The sequence below is a fragment of the Chroicocephalus ridibundus genome, chromosome 1, assembly GCF_963924245.1.
Source record: "Chroicocephalus ridibundus chromosome 1, bChrRid1.1, whole genome shotgun sequence".
Classification (NCBI taxonomy): Eukaryota; Metazoa; Chordata; class Aves; order Charadriiformes; family Laridae; genus Chroicocephalus; species Chroicocephalus ridibundus.
Window position 1 is genome coordinate 98,445,554 of NC_086284.1, and position 22,429 is coordinate 98,467,982.

Consider the following 22,429-nt stretch of genomic DNA (forward strand, 5'->3'; position numbering starts at 1 on the left):
GGTGCTCTCTATGCACCAAGTCAATAGGTCCTCCTGCCCTCTTATATCCTGCACAAAGTCCAGGTTTATTGTAAAACCTTTTCCTATAGTTCAACCTCATTTCTCAAGTGACTACACAGATAAAAGTCTTACTACCATCTACATCTTTGTTAGAGAAGGAGATAGCTTGTAACTAAATTCCTTGCTTGGGAATAAACAGTTTCTGTGGAGTCAAAAGGAATTTTTACTGATTGTGCTCCCCAATCCCATTTTGAGACTGCTCATGCTGTTTCTGTTCTCAATTACAGAAATAAAGTTTATGAAATTATATTAAAATAAACCCCAAAACCCAGGAGACAAACACGCATCTAGTTCAAAGCTGACAGGAGGGTTCCAGACGTGCAAAGTCTGTAAACCTGTAAAAGGGCACTTGCAATGTTTTTGTAGGTGAAGTTCAATCACTAGCTTCCAGGTCTGCTGATCAATGCATTTCCAGTGCAGAATATATATTCATTACAGAAAATGCACAGAAAGGAATATGGCTGGGCACAGGACAGCCTCAGGATTTTGTAAATAAAAACAAAAACCAAAGTAGTCATTATCAAGAGGCCTCATTTGGAAAAAAAAAATAAAAAAATTAGGATATTGCAATAATTGCCTACATTTGGAGCAAGGCTTACTTGGTATTTCTATTATAAAAGCAATTCTAAAACTATAGTGCTGGTATTCAAACACTGATTCCATAATACCAGCCCTTACATAACAAACAGAAAAGGAGTTATCTAACAGAAGCCCTATTAGCACAAAATTATTGAGTAATAGGCCTCTTGTATTGTATAAAATAGATCAATGTTATGTAATTATACAATGTTGCCAATCTTAGTCTCTGATGATTAAGAAAAACCTCAGTAGTGTCTACTCATCTCTAAGACTACACAAAACACTTCACTCCAAGTGGTTGAATTTTCAAGGGAAGTGGGAATTCATCCTTTGTATTCACATAAACTATGAAAGAAATTTCAGGAGTGTAAGCGCATCTACGCACCAACCTGTGAAACCCAGGAACCCGACTCCTTCTAGATGCATTGTGTGAATCTGGAAAATGCTTTGTGGCATAGTTTCCTTACTTGTTAAATCCGGGATGCAAAATAAAGGATAAACAAGAAAGACTCATCTGTGATCATCTGAGATAAGTGTTATAAGAAGACCGATATACTTTGCTTTCTGTATGGAAAATTATGCAAAAAAAAAAAATCCACCCTCAAACATCAGAAACAAAGAGAGCCAACAGGAGATATCTGTCAACATGCAAACGTGCTGTGGCTGAACAAGGAGAAGCTTCTGGCTGCTGCTAAATGAAGTCTCAGCAAACACCATACGCATGCCTACAAGCCCCTACCCAAGTTCAAAGCTTTTCTCTGACGTACTGCATGCTAATTGGGAAGAAAATGAAAGTCTGTCTTTTGAGAACTGCTGAGCTGCTTTATGTTTTCAGTATAAAACACTACCTTCTGCAAAGGAGGAGCAATATGATTTATTCTGTGATTGCATCCACGGTAACGTGTGATCAGTGGTGCAAGTGAAGCGTGAGGAGCAGGCAGGGTCTGGGGGCTGTCTGGTAGCAAACCCCCCACCTCCCTCCTCCCAGGAGCAGGCCAGGAGACACAAGACTCGGCACATCAGCTTCGCTTGCTTATGCCTCATGCTTCTGCTCCAGCATATGCTACCACAATCTGAACTGCCAGGATGGAAAAGCTTAAATAAATATAATTATTTATTATTATTAAATAAATCAGTAAATGAATAACACATAAAGCGAAGGCCCCAGGTGACACCTGAGCTATCCACACACTGTAAGAATCACAGCTGCAAAACCAAGGACAGACAGTGGCAAAAGTTTTCCCCCGCAAGTGCTCTGCTATACTAAATCCAGAAATTCCCCAGAAGAGCATTCACATTATTTCACCCTACAAACGTACCTCAAAACTGCAAACTGCTCACAGCTTACCACTGAGGGAGAAAGGCTGCTCTAAAAGATAGCTGAGAATCAGAATATATGCCACTCAATTGTAACTTTATGGTCCCCAGCCTTCTTGACGGATCTGTGACAAGTGAGAAAGACCAACCAGCCTACTGTCACCAGACTGACATTTGTCACATGGATACCTCCTCTAGACAGTTCTTTATAGGAAGTCTGTGCTTCCACCAGCAAATCTTGCAGGGTTTGACCTGGGAGGGAGGTGGAGGCCATGTGGAGGGGGAGGGAAGATGAAAGCCACTGTTCTGAAGTATCTGGGTTTGGAAGATCTCTGTCACAGAGGGGACAGAGAGAGAGAAGTAAAAATACTAAATTCCAAAGTGGTAGGTGTTCTGCTGGGTGACTGACACTCACCGAGGCAGCTTAAGACAAAACCCCACTGTTTTGCAGTCAGAAAGGAGTAATAGGTGAAAGATGTGGCTTGGAAAACCAACAGGTACACAACCCAGACAGATCCTCAGTCAGTTCACATGAGCCGAACTGTCAGCCTGAATTGCACCAGGGAGCTTGATCCTGCGGAGGAAGGAGGTGGTGGATGTTCAGTGCAACGCTGCTTCATACAGTGCTGTGTGCAGCCTCCTGTTCACCACCCAGAGGGTAAGAACGCAAGAAAGGCAGAGCAGTACAGCAGGGCAGGGGCCCACATCACCCCCTTCTTCCTTGTATGGGATCCAACTTTTATCCTCTTTCCTGCCACCTCAGCTGCCGTCAGCAGCGTGTTCCTACCCAAACACAATGGCTATACTTCTTTTGGGTTATTTCACTGACAAATATTTCGCAAGGCTGTTATCAGTCTGAATTCGTAATTATCCTTGTGGTCAGATCTCTTTTTGCATATACACAAAAGCAAGGACTTTTCTAAAAAGACAGGGCAGACTACTATCAAGCAGACTGATAGCAAAAACAAATACCTGCTGGACAAAGTTTTTTGTTCTGTGTTTTCAGACAAGATTGTACCAGCTCCTTCTGGCCTGAATACCAATACTGGCAGCAACCACACAGCACACAATCTTTTCAGTGTAAATGGAAAAAAACCCTCCACTCTGAACAAGAAGAAAAAAATATCCCAAACAAACCACCATAAAATGAAAAAGCCCTTCTCTACTACACAAATTTGAAGATCACATTTTGAACACAAAGCTGAATTCCATGCGCATGAATATGTGCTTGGGCACATAGTGAAATCTTTGTAAATTACAACCAGAACACTTTATAAATACAGTATCCCAGTCATTCAAAAAATTAACTTGGAAGTGGGAAGCCTGTGTGCTGTTACAGTTGAGGCTCTTGTTGGCCGTTCATCCGTGAAACTGAAGGGCAGCCGCTCTACGAACAGCCCATCTATTTTAAAATCCATGAGAGAGAAAGACCTGGAAAGAAAGATCTAGCGCTCTCCCCAGTTCTTGAGATCTTCCATCTCCTCGTAGCTTGGCATCCTATTGCTAAATAAGCCTCTTGAGTATATATAGTTAATTCAAACCATTTTGAATTCTGCACAGCAGGGGACCCTTGTGTGGTAACATGCAGTCTTTGAAAGATGCTGCCAACAAAGATCAGAAATCCAGGACTGGCTAGCGTTGTTGCGATTCAGTTTCACTTGTTCAGCTTCTTCTGAACAGTAGCCTTTTAACACAACGTTTGAGAGGGAGGTGACCTAAATATCCTTAGAGTGAAGGCTGTAGGGATCCTGGAAATGACCGGCCCATTAGAAACGCATGCCTGCCTTGCGCCAGCAAAATTCAGACAGCTACTTTGTATGAGTGCTGCTCCACAACTGACAGCAAAAGCACGGGAGTTTTCAGAGGCTCTCTGCTCTTTTTATCATGGTCTCATGTAAACTGGCTCTGACTGGACCTAGACAAAAGAACATTAAAATAATTCTGACCCTGTGAGCACCTTCTCAGTCCTACAGGTGCCACAGTACTGATACTAATCTGACTGTGGGATACTTCTCAGTGACTTAACTCGAGCCAGGTGGGCATCTGCCTGCATGGAAATTTCTACATCTCTGTACATCCCACTGCATCATTTACAGTTCCGTCAGAGATGCACAAGATCACTGAAGCAGAGGTTGTTTTCTGTTACCTGGCACAGTTACAAAGCTGTGAAAGAAATGTGAAATTATAGTATAAAAGTGGGCACCCGTTTCTCTTGGAGCTCGCAGCGTTTCAGAACAGTTGGACTGCCAAGTCAAAAACTGCTCCCCATCATTTGAAAAATTAGAAGCCAATTAGTAAAGAGAGGTGTTGCAAAGATTGTTGCAAAGCCCCATATCCAAAAGAGCCTGTGTGCCATATTTGAATTCTGGATGTCACCGCTGCTAGCTTGGCACTGCTCTTCAAAAGCTCCTCAGCCAGGCAGAGCAATGGTTTGAGAAGCAGTATTTGTGCTCTTATGATTCATTTTTATCTGCCAGAATAACCCTTAGCTCATCTACAATTATATGCCAAAAAAATAAGATATTCAAGGATATTAAAGACTGTCTGCAGTTCAATGCAATGTGTTAATATAGACCACATTTATAGACAATGAGTCTAGCAAACCAGGCTAGCTTCGTTTAAAATAAACAAACAAGCAGACTGGTCTAATTACCAGAACTAATCTAAAAGATTCAATATTTCTCCAATCAAGACACATAACAAGAATCTTCACAGTATTTACTCAGCAATGTATAATTGCTTCTTGAGTCTGTAGTCAGTGCTGTTCACTTTTAAGCCCATTAAACATGAATTACTTCTTTTGATTCATTCTATTTAAATTTCTTTTACCTTAACTATAGTAAGCCAGATTTTGGAAATACCTATAATAATTGAAACCTCACTGCATTAATAAGTATTTTTCTGTAACTAAGTTCATTACTTCCAGGCGACCGGGAGCTTACCCATTACTCCCAAGCACTGCTAAAGGCTTACTCTTAACTCATGCTTAAGGTCAGCACGTCTTGAGGTTTGCTTGTATAACTGCTTTTACAGTTATTACTCATCCCCGGTCTGTACCAACAAGATATATCTTAAGCTAAAATGTTTGGGTTTTAAAAATATTTTTGTTTAGAACTTTTTAGCCAATAGATAATTTCTGTAGACTCGCTTAGGGAACAGTTAACCTAGCAAAGCTGAGAAACTGGTAGTGGTAGGCACACAGGGACAAAGAGCCTTAACACAGTAACACCTGCAACTGGGCTGTAAGTTTATGTTACAAATATCCCAGCACTACACTGGCCCATGTTTATGAACGGTGAAGATGTTTTCCTTCTGGTGCGCACTATAACAAGTGGCATCGCTATACCGTCAGTACAGGAAAAAGAACTACACGAGGAGACGCTTAGGGCTTTTGCTCCCATCTTGCAATACAGATCTGAAGTACCCAGATGATTTCTGACTGAACCAAGCAAAAGCTCACAAATCCAGGGCAAGGTGAATCTGCCCTGACAGTCACGCAGAAGGGACCTGCAAAACAAGCTGCTGCAGCCAGGCCCTGTGGTGTGGGATGAGCAGCCCACACTCATAGCCGGCTGCTGTTCACCCGTCTGGCTCCGACACACATACCTGTTTTCCACCACAGTACAGCACCAGCAGTTGCCACAACAGTCCAGCAGCTGCATCACCTGCTCACACCGAACTGAGCTTCCTTCTCGCTGTTGTTCTCCTTACATAATGGCAGAAGCGAGGGTTGTTCTGGTTTTAGAGGGGTGTCCTTTGTTTGCCAGCTGTTTTAAACCACAAATGTATTTGGTTGTGTGATCTCCTCGGTCTCAGGTCAAGCCACTCATGTGCATCAGGCTACTTGTCCCATTAAACTTGAATACCACAATAGGTTGATGGTTGGACTCAACCATCTGAAAGGCCCCGTCCAACCTAGACAATTCTATGATTCTAAGTTGGAAAGGGAGGCTCTCTTAAGGAGACACAGGTGCAGAGATTGGGCAAATGAACCCTTGATAGAAAACTAGTCTTGCTAGTAAGGCATAATACTACCCCGAATCACATGCTGTGACAGCATTCGTATTCCCATCTGTACTTTGTGCTGCTTTAGAAAATACTGTCAAAGGTCCTGAATGTGTGGCCTTCACAATTTAAAAAGCATGTGAAAACAATTGCTCCCATGGCAACACTGACATTTTCAAAACAATTATAAAGGAGTTAAGAGTAAATGCCATTATAGCTTCTTATAAAGCTCTTTCAGTTTGGGGTTTTTTTTTTTCTTCTCAAAATAAACATCCCTAGGAGATCCAGTTTATAGGTCCTTGGTCCTTGATTTGTACTGGCTGATCCCCCCGGCTACAAGTGGTCCCTGTGCCGGGACACAGTGACCACCTTGGCTGGACTGAACAACGCTGGGTCCCAGGCACGAGCGTAGCCTGCATCTTACGACAAGGCTGCTCTTTCCCTAAGCTTTCTGGGGCACGTTCAAGTGTTTTCAATGTTTTCAAAGATCGAGAGGACCAAGCGCTTCACGGAACACCGATGTCATGCTTGCTTCTTCCAAATAAAAATAACAAGGAGAGCTGATCTCCTGGTGCCTGCCTCTTATACACAGCTGAATAGTTAGAGGAGATATACTAAAGTAAGTCAAGGACATGGAAACAATATTCGCCCCGTCCTGAAGAAGTTCAGAACCACGCTTTCCACCTTGCAGGAGAGTGCTCCATCCTATAACGCACCTAACACACCCAGACGTTCTCGAGTGTTTCTAGACTACCAAGAAAAACTAGTCCTTTCTCATTTTCATAGTGTCACGACCCAGTGCGCTATCTATTAAAAACTGATAGGAGAGAACATTACTTCTGCATGTTGTGCAAAATTGACTCTTACCTTAAAAACCACACTGCACCAGACTAATGGTGAGCATCATACCTCGGGTAGCAGCTTTTCAGAAAACCAGTCTGCCAGCGAAGAGGCCTCTGCCTTACAGGCTTTGAAATAGCCTATTACCACAGCCTCCACATTGGTAAATTAAATATGAAAGCACAGAATGTAACTGGTTTTCCCCATGTACTGTACACTTCTCCTTGCATGAACTATAGAAAAATCTTGAAATTGTGATTGCCATGACTGCTTTTGTGAGCTGCTTTTTGGTCTAGCCTGCTGGATCTTTATGTCCACAGGTGCTTTGCAAAGATTTTTTTTTTTTTTATTCCCCTCTCGGTGGCCCCCAACTAAGTTTATATGAAAATTGAAAATACCAGCAATTGTTACAAATTTTAATACTGGCAAGTCTGAAAAAGAGAAATCCCCTTGTGAAGACACACAATAAGGACAATAGCAACAGACGATACCTATAGGGCCTCTGCCCACGCATAAACCCCAACAGGAGGGGACAGCTGCTATGGCAAATGCTATCAACATTTGGCCTTCCCATAATTCAGTCCCTCATCTCCTTTCCTTGACTGTGTGCCTGTTAGTACCAGTTGTGCTTTGGTTCATGAAATGGAGATTTGTTCCACAGAAGAAGCATCCACTGGGACGCTGAAAAGCTCTCAGTACTATTTCTCTAATCCATATTAATATCCGTTGACCCGCTCAGGATTTATCTTAACAATCAAGAGGGTGAAGGCTGAAGGAATTATTCATGGAATTATTCAACCCATGCAGCTTCCAGCACGGCCATCCACTTCATTCAGAGTATTTCATTTCCAGATTATTTCTCCTTGCAGGTTCTAGCGACATGAGATAAGACACCCAGGCACACACTACAGGAGGGGGCACATGCACTAGGCTTGGCCGCCTGCAGGGCTGCGTACGAGAAGCCCAAGTTCCCTTTTCTCCAAACAGAAGCAGAGCTTGAAAATTCAAGAGCTGTGCACAATTCAAAAAATCCTGCCCCCCAAGCATATTTTAGCTTGTCAGTAACACACATTAATGGCCTTTTTAGGCCTCACACACAAAGAAGAAAAGCAAAAATTGCAGCCATGTAAGCTGAAAAATATGCTACAAAACAGCAAAAGCATAAAAACGGACTTCAGTGTATTTCTGGGGCATTGCTCTAACACCAATGGCAGTGAGCCCAGGCAAAAGCATTTTGCAGAACCGGTTTTGAAGTAGCTGGTCACCACGACACTGTAACAACGCTACTTTCATGAATCAACCTGTCGGATTTCCCTCCACCCACCAAAGATGCAGATGGTCAGTATTAACCAGATTCACCTGCAATAACTGATTTTTGGGGGTAAAATTTTGATCCAAGAATATTTGGGGCTCGCAGAGAGTGGTTATTTGCTCCCCTAATATGACCTGGGATAAATGCTTTAGCTTCCTCTATAGCAGGAAAATGTACATCTTCAGAAGGTATGTAACTTTGCGTGGGGTCAGAATACATGCCCTGAACGCAGACTGTGGCTGATCCATTACGTACTGCCCTGTGAATCAGAACTTTGAGAAATATCTTACAGAAATCAAAGTTTTTTGGGACACTACTTGTCCTATAATAGACCTTGAAAGGTTACAGAATACGAAAGGAACACTCTGTGTCTTTGCAAAATCACCAACATTAAATTACTTTCCTATAAAAAAAAAGCTACTAATAGCCCATGAAGGGGCAGGATATCAGAGATCATCATTAAAATGTCAACATCTGACACTAACCACTCTGGGGTTTTAAGATGCTGTCCTGGAAAAACCTTTCCTACTGCTGTTGTGTCAGTGGGGTCTCATCAGCTTTCCACTTTTACTGTCACTGTTTGCAGGAGAGACTACAAAAAAAAGGCAAGAAGGAAGTTTGCTGCTATAACTTAACATTTCTATATCTGGTTACTGGACAACGTTTAAGGATGTTGGGATTAAAGGAAGCCAAAGATGACCCCAGAGTCAGCATTCAAGAGATTTTTAAGAACTCTGCAAAGGAGGTCCTTAAAGCATTGTAAGGCCACAGTTCCCCTTCTACATTTAAGGGGGGAGGCAACAGTTAAGTATTTCTAGAGTCCTCTGGAGGTTTATTTGTGGTTAAGTCTTTGCTGCAATGATTACCAACAGATAGAGCATATGCGAGAGAGCAGAAGCAAACACTACAGAAGCAACAGGCCGAAGCGTTAGTTCTGTCCCTAAATTAAAATTCTCAGAGTGGGAGACTTCTGACGCCTCTCCCAGCAATTCATACAGCTCTATGAAAAGAACAGGATTTGCACCCCCATTTTTTTCTAAAAGCATCTTATTGCTACAGACAAAACGGAAATACAGAAATGTGGGGGAAGATTTCTTTCTTACCACCACTGGGGACCACTTCTGGCACCTGGCAACACTCAGAACAACAGGAGAATCCCCATCTCCTCCCTCCAGGGAAGTACCACTGTTTATGTTTCAAGAGATTTGCTTTCTCATTTGCCTATAAGCAAAAAAGACATTCTTCAATGAATGAAGGTAAAAATATTTTGTTTAGAAGCAAAATACAATGCAAACAACATGCAGCTGCCAACCCAGGCCACAAATACTTTAACTCAAAGTCTTCTTATTAAAATTACCCATCTTTCTCTTTTCTTTGGGGAAAAAAGCCCTACTTAATCCTTCTTCCCATGTACTAATACTACACTCCGCTCCACAAATACAACTACTATTGCTTTCAGATGGTCTAACTGGAACTTATCTATGAAATTGAAAGCAAGTGTTCTCAACTTATATTTAGTAATGAAATTGCAGCTTCTATTCAGAACAGAGAAAGGGTTTGCATACTCAAGGACCAACCTAGTTTTCCTAGCTTCACTAATCAGCATAACAATAGGTATTTCTTTTACCTACAAACCTTGTCTTGATAGAAGTCATTGAAAATGAAGCAGAAGCAATTATGCACTCTCAAAACACACACTTAATCCCTATATTTTATTAAGAGTCGTTTTTATGATCCTGAAGCAATTAAGTTAATCATTATTTAATTTTAGATTACTGAACTGGAGATTTACTTCAGACACAAGCTCACTTTCCACATAATTTAGTCACAGTAATTAGAGATGTACTTTACCCAGAGGTGGCTTGTTTAAAGTGTGTTATCTGATTTCACAAGCCTTATGCCATGGAAGTTTCATGCAGAAATCTACAACCCAAACTTCAAAAAGAGAAAACTCCCAAAGAAACTAAGATTTACCAGACTGCAAAGCTTTTTTTTTTTTTTCCTTTAAAATAAAAAAACTGAAGAAAACAATATTCTTCAAACACCTGCCCAAGAAGTCAGATGTATCTCAATAGCTAATATAAAACATTTCTTTAACCTACCACTACCTTTAGTAAAGTTTAAAGCCGTAAGAACAAAAATAGGCTCTTCTCACACAAATCGCCTCATTTAACTTATTTTAACCAGGATGTAAGGTCTACAGGAAAATGTACGTGTCTATTAGATGCCCAGCAGGTATCTGCCACGGGATGTAGCCAGTACTGAATTGTTGAGACACTTAACAAAGACTTCTGCGATGGTGTTACCAGAGGAACAGAAAGACAGACCAGGCACGTAGGTTCATACCGTAAATACACATTTACCCTGGATATCATACCATTTGAAAACTGCTCAATTCCAACGTACTTCAGACAAATTTGTGTAACCGTGTTGCTGAAACCAAACCATACCAGGAAAACACCAGTTAGCCATTCAGCTAGCTACTACCCATCTAGCTCAGCTTTACGTCTGTATGCATCACTAGCTGCTGGTCTGTCTGGGCTGGCACATTGCTCAAGGCCAGTTTTATGTCAAAACACATTTGCTGTTTTTTGGAACAAAGAGTATCATCTTCCACCGCTACCATTAGAGAAAAGAAAACAGATGACCAGGCAAGCATTTTAAAAGTGTACACCACTTTTTGCAACTCTTTGTCTTCAAAATTGTCCAACAAACACAACACATGCAATTGTTCAACACAATTAAAAGTCAACTACATTCAAACCAATAGAGAACTACCTCTATAAATGTGGAAGATGTAGACTCATTTCACCTTAGTGTCAGTACTTGCATGATCCGCTTTGACTCGCCGCATAGAAGAAAGGCTACAGAACTCATCAAAAGCACGTAAGATTTCAGCAAAGACTGACAAAGAGGAATAAGGATGTGAAGCTACAAAGAGATCAGGACACAACGGGTTTGCTATAGGGAGTTTACACAAAAATAAATGTAGGTAAATCTCAGCTATCTGGATTTTCAACAAACATTACTTAATACTTTTCCATGTGGTATCACATTAAACATGAAAAGTTGGAGACCAGTAGAGAAACTGTGACAGCAGCAAAGATCCTGCCCAGAAGAGATGATGACAGACAGCACAGGAAGAAAAAGCTGCAGACACCTCGGAAGTTACTAATGAAAACACTATGCAAAACCCAACAATCAGTCTTCTGCTTCATTTTTAACTGATTAATGGCTGGCTTGCATACAAAAAAAAAGTAATTATGGCAGCTGATGACAAAGTTGGGAAGCAATTTGAACATGAAAGTGTACTGAGTTGTTATACAACAGGCACCATCACCTTAAAGACGGGAGCTGTAAGACTGGGATGAAAGTCACTAATATACAATGCACAATCACATATATAAAATAAACAAACAGGTAGACACTGGAGGATGATCAGTGCCTGGAGCAGAAGAGCCTGGAGGCGCTCGCCCATCCTAGCACAAAATGGCTGTGAGTCACCGCTGAGATACTGCTGTGAAAAACGCACATGCAACCCCAGGATATATCCAGAGCAACATTTCCAACAGAGATAGGAAGTACAGGGAAGTACATAAGTGGCACTGCTAAAATCCCATCTGGAACACCTCACAAGAGAGGCTACCCCTGTTCAAAAAGGAGGCACAAGAAACATGGGAGGCTGAAGGAGGATTTCCAGCACTGACAGCGAGCACGGAGACCGGCACAGCAGAGGGATCCAGGGGCATTTACGGGGGATGGAATTCCTCCCTGTAAGACAGTAAAGATAACCACTAGGAAGGGAAATAAGCCATTTGAGCCAAAAAAGGCTGCTGATACCAGAATAAACAGGTATCAACTGGTCAGAAGTAGGTTTAGCCTGGAGCCTATCAGAAAACAGCAAAACTCCGGCAGAAACTTTTGGTGACAATAAACCTACGTGCTTAAGGAGGACCTTGTTATGAGGAGGACATTATGACACACTACCTGCTTTCTACAACTCCAACCATTTTTGTAGCTGTCCCATCTAAACATTCATTGAAGGGCCCTATAAAACTACCGCCAAAAGCAGCTGCTTCAGTTCTCAGTGCTGGTAGAGGAAGGTCGCACGTGGTGTGTGAGCTACAGGGGGGAATAAAATAAAAAGCTGATTTATGGGGAAACTGTAAATAGTTATGGTTATCTTCCTGCATACCTAAAAGGCAAAGAAATGTCCCCTAATTTAAAATAATAATGTTAGCCTTTTTGTTTACATTAAAATCCTTACACGCAACTATGGCAATAAAAAGCGTGCATTAAAAAAGCTCGGCGAGCCATGAACAGTATCTCATCCAACTTCCCAATATCCCACAAGAAAGAGATCTGTAGAACCAACGCAGCAGAGCATGCCACAGTTCAACAAATTGCATCGCTCAAGCCAAGCTGCTCCTGGGAACAAGCACGTTCGCTCCTCTTGAAGCAATTCTTGAACACTGCCTTCATGGCCTATCAAAGGGATCTTTGCCTTTTCACCGCCTGTGTATAGTGTCTCTCACGTGGACATTTTTACTGTAACTGATAAAACAGAGGCCAAAGTTCCCAGAATGAAACACTGAAACTGGCAGGAGAATAATTCCTGGTTCAATATTGAGGTGAAGCAGTGTTATGCAAGACAACAGGATTTGAAAGTAAGTTTTGGTCTGATGCTGTTTATTGTACTGGTGCCTGCATAAGAGGTACTTGAGCCCTAAAGAGAAAGAGAGAAGCTCTTCCTATTTAGGATCCTCATCTTCCCCGCTTTAAAAAATAAAACAAAAAAAACCCAGAAACTGCAAGTTGTATCAAATTGCTTTTCTGATGTCTTCTAAGATTGAACTAACATATTTAGGCAGTACATTGAGGATAAGAGTCACATTTAAGTACACTCATATTTTTTCCATTTCAAAAAAAGTTCCCCAATTAAATATAAATGCACATGCACGCACTTCAACACTTATGCAATTTCTCTCTTGCATGGTACCTTGCATTGAATTCAATATGATAACCTCTAAAACCATGTTTCCATTAGTTACTTCGATACTACAGCTTTGAAAATATTCTCAGTGCTCTAACATTTAGGACATACAAGACTCAAAAGTGAACACATACAACTCTGTCTTCAGCATCATCTCACAAGGGGAACATTTCATTCCTTTTTCTCTTTTTTATTTCTCCTCTTTTTTTTTTCTTTAATAATTAAAGCTACTGAAACCATTTCGTGGTCAGTTCTCTTCCTCACCGTAGGAAGTATCAATATCTTTGAATCTTCTGATTATTTGCTTGACCCACAGCTCGGCCCATTCCCTAAAGACCATCTTCCGTATCACATACAATAACATCCCAATGTTGATGGAGGAATGGCAGTCAGGAGGGAGGCCAGGGCGGAAACTTGATCATGTGTTTTTAAGCACAACTTAACTTTCCTCCTAGATGGTAAAACTGGTTTCATGGCAAATCTCTCTCCATGTCTTATGGAATCATACAGACGATATTAACAGAATGGCTTCAGGAAATTATTTTCTGCCACCATCCTACTACTGCGACAATCATTTCTTAGAAAGAGAGTGCCCCTAAAAATTAAATGTTTCCCAAATGATAATTGGAAATGATTGACTCTGAAAATGCTTTCAGAAAAAAAGAAGTCTTTGCTCATAGTAAGAAAAACCAGGAGAGCGTCAATAAATTATGACGGGTTTACAACAATCAGAAGTTTGCCCCCCCCTGCCCCAAGCATAGCATAACTGAACTGTGAACCTTCTTGCCATGGTTGTTAAGATGTGGCGTAAGGAGATTGAAAAGAGAAGAACTGGAATTATTAATGAAATGGAAATTAGGAGTGTATGACAGAGCAAATACCAGTCATGTGTTGACTGTAAATCCTTTTGTAAGGCATCCACTATAAGCCAGACTACTGACCAGATGGACCAATGACAGACAGACTCTCTCCCTTTTCAAGATGGAAATTAGACTTCTGCAGCAAACAAAACATTTAATTTTCCATTGTGACTTGAAACCAAATTCTTCAGACCCCCCCCCTTCTCTCCATCAGAGGGGGAACAGATAAGCAAGAATGAAGTGGATGAATTTATCTGTGGCCTCATAACTCTGCACAGTTCTCTGTTCACTTGTTGAGAGAGAACTTCACCATCAGCAGAAGAGCAGTTACACTTAACCCTGTCCATAGCCTTCTGTGGAGCCAGGGCTCTGATACATAAAACATTCTCCGGCAGGTTCAGCTGTGGCAGCCTAAAACATTACTGCCCCCTCTTGTCCATCCCAGCCTTCTGCTAGGGATCACTGCTTCATAGCTGGAACACCTTCATAGCCTGCACCTTCACAACTCAATTTGTTAGTTTAAACCCCCGATGAAGCGGTTGGTTGGGGTTTTTTGTTGTGTTTTTGTTTGTTTGTTTTTGAAAGGCAGCAAACCCCTCCAGAATTTTCCATGTGTGAACTGCTGGGGCTGAAGCACCTGCACATGGTCCTTTCCACAGTGCCAATGGTTGGTAACATCTGGAGGAGCAAGCAATGTCCCAGATGATTGCAGCAAGATTTGCTAGACAATCCTGGTCTGAGTTGAAGAGGTTCAGTTATTCCTGGTTAAAGAGTATATAATTCTTCTGATAGTTGAGACCAGAAACAGGGTAAATCCTCAGCAAGTTAACTCAGATGTTTGTATAGCACTATAGTGCTCAGTTGGAAAGCTTTCGTCTCACTCCTAGCTTCAAGTGTGACATACAGGAAAGAAAAAAATGGCCATATGAAATGACGTAAGCTGGGAAAGACACAGCTGCCCTAAACAACTAGGGCAGAACATCTTTGAACCAAGGTAAGTCTGCCCTGTCCCGGGAAATGTTACCCCAGTTGCAGTCCAGACAGGATTACTCTCAAGAAATCTAATAATTTATCTGCCATTTCTTAGAGACTAGTTACCTCTAAGGTTTTGCTGACTTACCCTTGATTAAAGGCCTAAATAAATACAGCATAAAAGAGTAAGAGGGGGACTTGAGTAGGCTCAGGCACCTATTCAGCACCTAAATACTAGAGACACAGCGGAGTGAGTGTGGAAAACATACACAGGAATGACCTGCAGGGTAAGGGATAGGATTTCCTAATTTCACTCCTTTCACTTTTCAAGTCTTAAAAAAAAAAAAAAAAAAAAAAAAAAAGAGAGAGAGAAAAAAAAAGAGTTGCAAAGACCCTCCACTGATTTCCTCAGTCTGACCTCCATAATGGCACATTCCTTTCACTAAGATGGTCTTCCGCCACATTCATTTTGTGCCCTGCCCCAAACCCTGGGGCTGAGGGTCCCCGCACTGTACTCTGGGGGAAGCCTCCATTGCGTAGCTGGGGCTGCACAAGCTCTTCTCCCATTGCTCTGATGTTTTCTTTGGTGTGCAATAGATTTACAGTTAGCTTTTAGAGCTGTACGTGTTTAAACAGCCTTCAGTCAGGAAAAGAAAAAATCCCAAAACACAATTCTTCGTAGTTACCCACTAGCAAGAAGCAATTGATCATTAACTTTCATGCTCTGATCCTCCACAAGCAGACTTTCCAGGTACTCCAAATTAATCATATTCTTAGGAATTCACAGATAAAGTTAATAGGAAGGAGTTACCTCGTGGGATTTGAGAACAGCAGCAAGTCTTTGGCAGAAATACCCTTCCTTTACCAGCCTCGAATCTGTAAGTTTCCAAAATGAAAACCTGTAGGTGAAGCGTTAGTCACATCAGCATTGAAACTCCCAGCAACCTGTACCTGCCCAGCACGCCAGAGTCACGTCACCTCCTTGAGCTCGCCCCCACACACACTCCCCTGTCCACATTAAGTCCCTTCTAGCAAGAGCCTGCCACCAGGGTCATGAGTCAAGCAGGCTTGGCTAAAAATATTCTCCACCACTGTCCCCCACCTACCTTGCCGTTGTCTACCTCATTCTCGGCCTTGATGCTGGATGTCCTTCAAGCTTCCAAGTTGTTCGCAAAGTACTGCTACCAGTGCCAGCATCAGCAAACCTCAGGAGACAGCCACATCCTAGCACTGGGCACAAACCTGCGTGGCAGGTATTTGTGGCTGAGGGATCCTCCTCCTCCTCAGTAGTTATTTTACTCCCACTGGTCAGACTAAACCAAGTACACAAATTTCTGTATATTCACTACTCATAATTCAAATACAAGTGAAATTAAAAGGATCTAGAACAGCAATCTAATTAAGAACAAATGTGAATAGCATTTTAGAAGTGAAATTTATTATAAAGCACTTGAACTAATTAGAAGTTTACTCCCTGCCCAAAATCCTTAGCATTCTGCATTAAGAAAGTAAAAGCCTTTTAAAGAAAGCTTTAAAATTCTGAACTGCTGCAGATAAGATCTGAACAGGCAACACCGACACTAGCCGCATTTGCTATATCTCCTTCAGTAGCACAAACAAGGAAAGAACAGTTAAATACACCCATATCCCAAGAAAAAAAAAAAACAAACATTCTTCTTTGTAACAGGTGAAGCCAGTTTGCAGTGAACATGGTGATAATTTTGGATGCATAAGCTCTTCAGGATCTCTAAAAAATTATTTATATTCTTACTCTTACTAGAGATATGCGTCCCCCTTTCCAGGTACATTGGCTAACAATAAAATAATAAAATAGAAAAAACACCACGCAATCTTCAACAGAGCTAACGGCCAAGGCAGAGAAGGCCTAGCTTATCTTCTCCAGGAGAACCCATGCACTGGACCTTTGAACTAATTTCTTTTTTTCCCTTGTTTACACAAGGAAAGTTTCTTAATACCATCTTAATAGCATTTTTAATTAATCAGAAACATACCTAAATAATAGATTTCCAGAAGCCTGATGAAGCTTGAACTAACTGTAATCTAAGATAACAATGTAATTCCTAAGAGGATGCATTATCTTTACATTGTCCTAGCTTGGTCTTGGTCAAACACAGCAAGAGAGTAAATTGCTACATTAGAGGTTAAAAGCAGAGGAAAAAACACAAGTCAAATAGAAGAGCACACAGCTGAGAAGACAGAAAAAACTTGTGATCAAAGGGTGAGACAGCATGGGTGTTTTATTAATCTTGCAGGAGCACAGCCAATGACCCTGCCAAGGGGTTGTCCACGCTCCTCCCCACGGCTGGGGCTTCTCCACCTGTAACAGGCGCAGAAAACCTCACCAGACCTCTCTGGCTCAGGCCAGCCCCAGGGCTGGCACGGGCAGCAGCAAGGCCCCAGCTCACCCCTGGCCAGCTCAACTCAAGCAGGTGCCAGCTATTTTTATGTCTAAACTGCTATTTACATCTGACCTGTTATTAAGTTCAAAGGGAGAAGCAGTCGCAGCAACATCACCGGGAAGGCAAAGTGATGTGCGCTTGGCTCACTGATGGAGCAGGGACGGCTAGGGCTGGGAGGGGGCATTTGTCATGGCCCTGAAACGCCCGGTGGGCTGCAGGAACGGTCTGCTCTGCCTGCTGTAAACCAGCAGCTGCCTGATGCTGCACAACTTGTGAGACGCCAAAAAGCCCTGACCCCTTCCCTCCCCATGCATCACACAACTCACTTTTGACAGCCCCAGGCCGTGGGTAGCACACATTTGCTTGATCTCAATGTTTCTAGGTACCAAAACCCGTGTAGAATTTGTAAATAAAGGAGTGTGGCACCAAATTATTAAATTTCGAAGTTCTACATGACAGGGCACTGAAGTAATAGTCAAATCTTAAACTGATTTAAATGTGTTAACTGATGCACCACTTCAGTCTCGCAACGCAGATCTCAAAGGACTATTCAGAACGCAATCAAGTGGCCAACTATGTGCAAGGAATCGTGTCCACAGCAGATCATCTGCAAATTGGTAATTACTTCGAAATCCGTTTCAAGTAAATCATTCTCTCGCTACAAAAATCTGTTTCTAAGATTTTTTGGAAGATTATTCATTCCCTCATCTCGCACTTAGAAGGATGCCAGAATTACTATACCCTGGATTGTAACTGAAACCACCACATGCAAGCAGGTTTCCTAACAAGGGACCATCTTTTCATTGAGCTCCATTATATATCTTAGGGTTTGATTGAGGTATTTAGTATCTTCTTTTCTTTTTTTTTCCCCCCCATAAACACAAGAGCTGAGCAGTCTTCTAATCTCTGAGATTGCAAATGCCCAGCTTCTACAGCTGCAGTAATTAAACCAACTTCTCATGCCGTTACCCACATCGAGTCTCTTCCTCGGCATCTGCTCTATTCCCACACTGCACTCTTAAACCAAACCAAGATAAGATATTTTCTAAGATCAGCTGACTTCTCTCCCTCGAAATCACTGCAGCCAAAACGATTCTGAACAGATATGAAGCATCTTGCTAAATATCCAAAAGGTCTCTTTTAAAGGAAAAAAAAAAGTAGACGTCAATGCAAGTGGTTATTTTTAGCACCTGAGTTGTTCTATATTTATTCCTTTATGTCTATCTAAAAAAAAAAAAGCATGATCTCTGATGAAGCATTACCAGAAAATATATTCTACTGCAAAGTCTGCTTTATGAATCTCAGCTATATGAGCACTGCAACAAGTACATCACACCACCCATTCAACCAACCATACAAGCGTAAGGGTTAGGAGTGTACACAGAATGTTTCCTCAGTTTCAAAGAGGTGCTTAAAAACCCAAAGAAATAAACCAACCCAAAAAGCAAACTCTTCAGCGTAATCTTTTTGTCATTCTGCTTAGATGCAATGCTTCAGCCTTATGTTTAAAAACTGCCACCTTGAAGTATTTCTAGTTGTCTAACCCTCAAAAAAACTCAAGATACTTTGTGGGTTAGCTGTTAGAATACAAAACAAACCCACCACCCCCAACCCCAGGACACACTGTACTTCAACAAAACCTCAAGTCAGCAGCAACAGCATCAGCTCAGGTCATACAAATATTCAGGCAATGAAAGACTACTTATCTCTTCCTTATTCTCTTTCCTTATAGCTGTCACCTTCTTGACCTGAAAACTCCTCCAATGTGTTTACCTTAATAACCTTGTGCCTCTGATCTTATGCAAATTATCTGAACATTTATTTTCAAGGCCAGGATACATATTATCAAAGCTGTGGGTTATTTGTGCGGGAAGAGATACGTCAGATAGACAGGAAAAGCAGAACTGTGTCAAGGAAGCTTCTCCTGGTTGAAGCAATCTTTCATTAAAAAGGAAAGAGAAAATAAAGTAGTTTAAAATAGGGTCGTACATCCACAAAAACTGGAAGATAACTTGTATTTTGAAGGTAACAGTATTTGAATTTCTTTCTCTAGAAAGATACCATTACCTGCTCACAGTTATTTTAGATTTTTGAATTATGCTAGATCTCTCAACACAGTCATCAAAACAGCAAAAGGGAGAGTGTGTGGGAAGATACTGGTAAAATACTTACCTCTGTATGTAAACTTGAAACTGTCTCCTCTGACCTTGAAGGACTTGGTCTTCCTTGCAGATATTCCCTACCTACAAGACAGACACGTCTTAGCACTCAGCCATACCCCACCAAGTATTTTTCCAACTGGCACTACCTACACATCCGTCAGCTCTCTGATCCCAGGGTAAACATCAGACAGTTGAGTGACTCCAGCGTACAAAACCATACCAGGAACATCTCAGCACACACGCTGATATCAAATGCCTAAGTTTGGTCAGTGGCAGGTTCTTACTACTTTCATAAAGTGCAAATCACTGGAGTCTGCAACTTGCCACAAGGTAAAAGAATGGATTTTCAAATAATCATAGGCTTTCCAAGTTACAAATATATATGCCTTAATTACCTCCATCGACTGACCCTTGTATATTTATTTTTGAAGACCTTGCACTGCATCACTATTGCACTATGGAAGGCAGCAAGACTTCAGGTTAATATTATGCAATTTTAAAACAAGCTGCTCTGAAGGCTTTCAACTGAGCAAACCCGCCTAGCTGTCCTACACAGTTTTGAACTGGTTTTCTACTGATTAAAATGTTTCCCATCCAGCTGTGGTCTCATTTTAGTCTTCTATAGAAAACTAAAGACATGGAAATAGGTACCTTGAATTCAAGAATCCTCTCCTCGTAGCCACACAAAATACATAAAAAAAAAAAAAAAAGGAAATTCTCTCACTGTTGCCAGCTTTTCCCCTACTACCGAAAAGTTCTTTCTTTATCATTTGTAAAGTGCCCCAAAGCAAGGCAACAGAAACATCCAAAACCTTAGAAAGGCAGAAATCGAATGCTGCAGATCCTCTCTGTTTATTAAAAACAAACAAAAAAAAATACATACTCTAACCAAAACAAAGTTAGGGTTTGCTTAAGAGAAGTACATCTGTGGGAGAAGGGACAGCATATCAAATGTATTATTTCCTGGATTAAAAGCCATTCAGCTGACATGCCAATTTTTTTTTTTTTAAGACAATTTGTCTACCTTTTGTGAATTGGATAATCCCTTTTTCAAACTGGATTAAATTCCAGAATAAGCACGTCAAGGAAAGGTTGTCCAGTAACATGCATTATGAATGAACTGGGTTTTGCCTCTGGCAATCTCCCCTTCTGCTATATTATTTAATGCTCAACTTAAGCTGTTTTGTGGCTTTTGCTAGTACTCGGATGTCAAACTGACCACATATAACCTGTGCACGTAATGGACAATATGCAGGTAGGTATAACCCATTTGTAACTACAGACAGAGAGTTGCTCACATACCCTTCTCAGCACTAGAGCTACCTGATGCTCTTCTCTGAGCAGACCCACACAGACACCCTGCAGATACAAGCTGGCTCCTTAACATGGGCCACAAAGACAAGATTCATAAGGACACATCCAAAAAACCAACTTGGGAGGTCACTCCCAGGACAGCCATGCTGCAATTAAGAGCACATGAGCTACAAAAATAGCTTCTTTCAGAGGAATTAAGACTGCAACAAGACCTCCAGCACCTGCCTCTGCTGCTGGAAAAAGCAACAAGGGAAGTCCAGCAAGAACACCACTGTGTCCTACCCACAGCCAACATCAAAGGCACCAGGGAAGCCGCAGACTCAATTGACCTACACATTAATCCACAGCACTGGCCTGCTTTTGAAGGGAATACCCTCTTGCTTCTGCAGCTTGGACCACAAGCCAGATTCCCTTTGGATGAAACCAAATCAGAAGATCCACACAGAGTATGACTCTAAACCCTGCTGGTGACACAAACTGGGGCCGGGGTCATCACACAGGAGATGCTGCAAGACAGCACAATCTCTATGCTTCTCATTCCCAGATGCTGCACAAAACTCCCATGAGGGAACATCAATGTTCAGGGAACAGACACTTCCCTTTGTCCATTCTCCCCCATAGCTAACACCAGCAACCTCCTGCATTAACACCTCTGATTCCAACCCAGGTAAGTGCATTGCTTTTCTATACCCATTGCTAGGGAAGAAGGATGTGTGCATACGAGCCTTCAAGCTGAATTGCAGCACACTGGTCTTGGGTCTGCAGAGAGTCAAACACCACCAGACGCCTGACTGGGAAGGCTGTCATGCCTTTAAAAGCAGTTCCACAGGGGCCGAAGATTGCGGTTGCTCATAGCGTAGCAAGCAGCCAAACTGAAAGCATCTCTCCACTCCTTGCCCTGTACAAACAGCCTTGCTCAGTCCTGCTGACCAAGCATGCCTGCACACAGCATATCCTGCTAACGCAGCCCACAAAAGGCCCTGAATATGGCCCCCTCCTTCTCCAGCATACTGGCACAACCCCAAAGCACGCAAGCCCAGATCACCCCTTGATCCAAGTGGGCTGTTGTGTGGCATAGGGCAGATTCACAACAGCTACTGATGGGATGCCCTCAAAGGCCACCAGATATTCCCAAATAGCTCTCCCTTCAGTGCAGGCCACCAAAAAAAACCCTAAGGGATCAACATTTTTGGGGGAGCCCTTTTCATTCCTTTTCGCCCTCTGCCTCTCCCCTTCTCCCTGTGCTCCCCATGTTTCTCTACCTTCCCCTGCTGCAAATTTGAGCAGGTCACGGGACAGATTCCTGTACTACAGCACTGGCCATAGCAAAGAGATAATTACCATGCATGGCAGGATATCGTATTCAGAGCTCAACTTCACCCGTTCCTTACAGGAGGATCTCCATCTCCTTCTGCTGATCTCACTACACTGCAGAAATCTGTCTTTACAGGCCTGGGGAAATTAGCCGGAGCCCTGCATTATATTGCTACAGCAAGGACCAAACAGCTTGTTTTTCTCTCCTCCATAAGGTCCTCTGACGTAGAGGAGGTCTCAGAGGCAAAGACAGCCCCTATTCATCAAACCCAGGCAGGGGC

General features: G+C 42.0%; 1 protein-coding gene across 10 annotated transcripts in view; it reads right to left on the reverse strand.

Moving 5' to 3' along the window:
* AGPAT3 (1-acylglycerol-3-phosphate O-acyltransferase 3) overlaps window positions 1–22,429 on the reverse strand; it is a 92,882-nt gene that overhangs the window by 40,494 nt on the left and 29,959 nt on the right. For 2 of the 10 annotated variants that reach the window (XM_063344595.1, XM_063344576.1), the window contains 2 exons: window positions 19,531–19,601; window positions 9,217–9,334 (listed from right to left, as the gene is read on the reverse strand). The exons of 4 other annotated variants lie outside the window; for them this stretch is intronic. The gene's annotated coding sequence lies outside the window, so the exon portion shown is untranslated. The remainder of the gene's footprint in view (window positions 1–9,216; window positions 9,335–19,530; window positions 19,602–22,429) is intronic. 4 more of the 10 variants (XM_063344614.1, XM_063344629.1, XM_063344605.1 and 1 more) reach the window with 2 other exon arrangements.